The 5023-nt window shown below is 40.0% G+C and overlaps 1 non-coding gene across 1 annotated transcript; it reads right to left on the minus strand.

The window, feature by feature from the left end:
- Positions 1-3478: 3478 nt before the first annotated feature.
- Positions 3479-3585, minus strand: LOC111894508 (small nucleolar RNA R71). Its single transcript, XR_002851260.1, has one exon. It is a non-coding gene; the product is annotated as a small nucleolar RNA R71 (small nucleolar RNA).
- Between the last annotated feature and the right edge of the window lie 1438 nt (positions 3586-5023).

Below are 5023 nucleotides of genomic sequence, written 5' to 3' on the forward strand. Positions count from 1 at the left end.
AGCGACCCATCATGTCACTCTCCGTCTCCCAGGTGAGATTCGGCCCATTCGTGTGTTTCCATCGGACAAGCACTAACTCGACCATCTTGCGTCGCAACTTTTTAGTCTTTCGGCCAACGATTGCCTCTGGTTCTTCAATCAACCTTTTTTTCTCATCGAATCTCAACTCCGAAAGTGGAATCATGTCGGGAACTTCTCCCGTGAACTTCCTCAAATAACACACATGAAAAGTGTTATGAATTCCATTCAGTTCTTCTGGTAGTTCGAGCTTGTAAGCTTGGTTCCCAATCCTCTGAAGAACTTTAAACGGTCTAATAAACCTTGGACTTAATTTTCCCCTTTTGCCATATCTTATAAGTCCCTTCCACTGCGAGACTTTAAGCAAAACCGAATCTCCAACCTCAAAAGTCATCGGTCTTCGCTTGTTGTCAGCATAACTCTTTTGACGATCCTGAGCTGCTAACATTCTTTCCCTAATTATTTTCAACTTTTCAGCAGTTAGGTGGACTATCTTCGGTCCCATAAACTGCCTTTCCCCAACCTCAAGCCAACAAGACGGCGTATGACACTTCTGTCCATACAAAGCTTGATAAGGTGCCATCTTTATGCTCGAGTGGAAACTATTATTGTAGGAAAATTCTACCAAAGGCAAATGTTCATCCCAGTTGCCTTGGAATTCCAGGGTACATGCTCTCAGCATATCTTCAAGTGTTTGTATCATTCGTTCGCTCTGACCATCAGTCTGCGGATGGTAAGTTGTACCTAAACACAACTTGGTACCCAATTCCTCTTGTAGACTTTTCCAAAATCATGAGGTGAAACGGCTATCACGATCCGACACAATCGTTAACGGAACACCGTGAAGCCTCACAATTTCCTTCACATAAGAATTCGCAATCTTTTCCATAGACCATTTCTCCTTGGCTGCTATGAAATGCGCACTCTTAGTGAATCGATCAACGACCACCCAAATCATGTCGTGACCACTTTTTGTTCTGGGTAGTTTAGTGACAAAATCCATAGCAATGTCTTCCCACTTACCCATAGGCACAGACAATGGTTCTAAACTCCCATATGGTTTCTGATGTTGTGTCTTGACTCTAGCACAAGTCACACACTCGGTGATATGTGCATATTTAGTTCATATTAAGTATAGATTTTTATTCATTTACTAGCTAAATTATTGCATTTTATGGACAAAAGGTACTTAAAAGTGTTTGAATTATATTTTTAGTCCAAAAATCAAGCTCGGAAGCAAAAGGAAGCAGGAGAAGCGGATGAGAGATCAAGAATGGAACAAAGAAGAAAAACACCAAAAATAACACCTACTCGACGAGTAGGGTCGACTACTCGGCGAGTCCAATCGAAGAATCGAGAAGATAATGACTCGGGATCCCAAAGACTTATCACAATACGGGGACTGAGAGATGGACTCGACGAGTCGCCACCTGACTCGATGAGTCGATTCGTATATATAAAGATAACTCCTCAGAACGATGGAGGGGAATTCTGGAACGATTCAGAAGAGTTTAGATGCGATTAAGAAGGCAGAAAAACCCTAGAAGACAACGAGAGAAGCTAGAATTCAATACCGAAGAAGAATTGATGCAAAATTTCATCATTCCACTTAATCTTTTATTTTATCATTATGGTTAAAAAATTTGACTCTGTTTGTTTGCTGTTATTTACTTCAATTATGAGCTAAAACCTTTAGACTTCTGTTTGGGGATACAAAGTTGACAATATGGTTTGATTGATTGGTAGGATTAATTCTAAGTTGGTGAATTTTTGTTATTTTAGCTTGCTAAAGAACCTTGTGTGTGAGTAATAATTAATTTTCTGTTAATAGGAAGATAATTGATTAGCATGAACATCTATTGATTATTAAACTCATATGATATGTGATCACTGTGCCATATGTCTAGGAATAATGAATATGAAACTAGAGTTAATAAGAGAATTGAGTAAATTCATGTGCAAGCTTGTGTGATGACCATCAACAAAAAGTTAATTAAAAGATTAAATTGGTTAACTATTGCAAGTCTAAATTAACCCGAATAATTGATCTAGTAAATCTAATTAAATCAGACAACTGGGCACTGTTTAAGTTAGTTTATTTGCTAAGGATTAGTGTAGTGAATACGAATCTAATCATTTGAATCGGTAACAAACAAAAGAATTAATCCATTGCACCATTACCTTAAAATCAACCATAGGATCAATTGAGTTGAACTAAACAAAAGTTCCTTCCTAATTATTGAATCTAGTTAAGTCTTTATTTTCTAGTTCTTAAATTAGTAATAGTTAGCAAGTTTCTAGTCTTGAAAAACTAGAGAAACCCTATTCTTATTAATTAATTTAGATAAAATTAGTTTTTAATTTTAATTTGTCGTTCCCTGTGTTCGATACCCTACTTATCCAACTATACCACAATTGATAGGTTCACTGGCTTTGTGTGTTGTTTTACAATTAAAAGTAGGTTTAAAACTAAGTGAGTTTGCACACATCAAGTTTTTGGCGACGTTGCCGGGGAACGGTTCTAAAAATTAACATTAAATTCTAATTTAATCGATCCTTTGTGTGGGATTTATCTCACACAAAGTTATTTAAAAGGCAATTCAGTAAGTAGAATTAGTTTTAATAAAATTCTGTTTTTAGAGTAACTAGAATTTTTTTTTTCTGTTTTTGCCTTGAACTCGCCGAGTGCACTCGTGCCGACTCGGCGAGTACATCGCTGTTTCAGTTTTAATTTTTTATTTTATTTTTGTTCTTTTTACGTGTTTTCTGTTTTGGTTATAGTTGTTTCATGACCCGAGGATCTGATACACCTCTGGTCCCCCCTCTTAAAGACCCGGAATCCGCACTAAGGAAGAGCAAAGGCAAAGCCGTTGGAGAATCCGCTTCTTTAAAGAACTCGCCACTCAAAAACCTCAAGTCCGTTTTCAGCAAGAAGAGGAGCAGCAAATCCGGAGCATCCAGTGCCTCTTTGACTATCGAAGACCCAATTCAAGAAGATACCGAATACGAGACCGAGGAAGAAGAAGAACCCACATTCGAGCATGACTCCGAGTTTGAAGACGATTTAGTCATCACTATGGCTAATATCGATGAAGTCCCCATGGGGGAATGGAAGAAGAGGATGCGCGATGACACCGGCCCAGGACTTGTGCAGCCTGCAATTCCCGTGACCGCCACTTTCGAACTAAAAGGCCATATTCTCTCTCAACTCAAGGAGATTCTTTTTTATGGGAAGGATCACGAAGACGCCTACAAGCACTTGGACGAAGTGAATGATGTGGCCAACTACTTCAATGTACCGAATGTCCCCCGCGAGACCCAGCTTCTTCGCATGCTCCCAGTCACGTTCAAAGGAGCTGCAAAGGATTGGCTAAAGTCACTTCCTCCCGGATCAGTCACCACATGGGCCAAGATGAAAGAGGAGTTCATAGATCACTTTTGTCCGCCCTCCAAGATAGCCAAGCTAAAGAAAGAAATTGCCAACTTCGAGCAATAGCCCGGAGAATCTCTTTATGAAGCATGGGAAAGGTACAAGAGTTTGCTTAGAAATTGCCCACATCACGACCTTAATAGCCAACAAGAGGTCTCCATTTTCTACGATCGAGTCAATGTCACCACAAGGCAATTGCTCGATTCTCAAGGTCCGCTCACGAAGAAGGTGCCCTCGGTAATCAAGGAGCTAATTGAAGAATTCTCTAAGCACTCTAGAGAATACCACAATCCAAGAAACGAAGTAAGTCGGGGAGTAGTGAATACGGCAAATGATAGCATGGCGGCGGTGATAGCTAAGCTTTATAGTCTTGATAGAAGAATGACAAAAATGGATCAAACAATCCATGCTATGAGGGTGGGATGTGAAAATTGTAGAGGGCCCCATCTCACAAAGGATTATGATTTGGATGAGAATGGAAATAAGAAAGCTCAAGTCTTCTATTCAAGTGGCGATCGATACGATGAAAATTGGCGAAAACCTAAGAAGGAATGGCTCCCATATGAAGAGTATAAGAAGGCTAAGGAGGAAAAATACAAGCAGAAGGAGAGGGGACTATATCAAAGGGAAGAACAGGTAGAAAAGAAAGCTGATTTGGAAGAAATGTTCACTAGATTCATAGCCGCGTCCGAAAAGAGACACAATGATCACGATGCTGCAATACATGAGACCAGAAACATGCTAAGGAATAAGCAGGCATCCATTCTCAACATTGAGAAACAGCTGGGACAGCTTGCGCATCAAGTGAATGATAGAAGACCGGGTCAACTTCCAAGAAAAGAAAAGATCGCATTTATCCATTTGGAGGATGAGATACTACAAAAAGAACTTGCACTTTTGCAAAAAGAAGATCCAAGCAAGTTTCTGCTACATTCTGGAGAGGATGGAGATGTTAACAAGGACTTGGAGGAGTTGGAAAAGCTACTGGAAGGAGCCGACTCAGAAAACACCCAAGAAATGATGGAATACGATCAGACTCGCCGAGTCACTTTACTGGACTCGACGAGTCCAGTCGAATTTGATAACAACTTGGACGATTTGGATCTGCTTGTTGCTAGTCCTCTGTATAATCAGGATTTGGATATTTTCATGATTCTTTAGAAGAACAAACAACAGGAGGAGAAATGGAAACGGAAGTTCAACACGCCTATATAACATGTCTTAATGCAATTCCGCTTGAAGATGGGGTGAGCACAGAAAAAGAGGAGGGGGCAAAAGAAAGGAGGGTGGAAGCTGATCAACCATTCATTACCAAACCTAGAGAACGCACCTTCACAAAATACGAAGTAATTCAGTTTGAAGGAAAAAAGGTGCAAAAGAAAGTGAAAACGAATGGGGTGAAGAAGAAAAAGAGGAGAATGGAAGCCCAAGCAGCTGAGAATGATGTTGTGAAAAAGAAGAGAGAGGAATCAAAACGGGCTTCCAAAAAGAAGATTCACGCTTACAAAACGAAGTACAAACCACAGAAAACTAGGCGTGCATTCCCGATGCTGGAAAATGACGAGACATAGACGG

Source organism: Lactuca sativa, chromosome 4 (genome assembly GCF_002870075.4).
Source record: "Lactuca sativa cultivar Salinas chromosome 4, Lsat_Salinas_v11, whole genome shotgun sequence".
NCBI classification, from domain to species: Eukaryota; Viridiplantae; Streptophyta; class Magnoliopsida; order Asterales; family Asteraceae; genus Lactuca; species Lactuca sativa.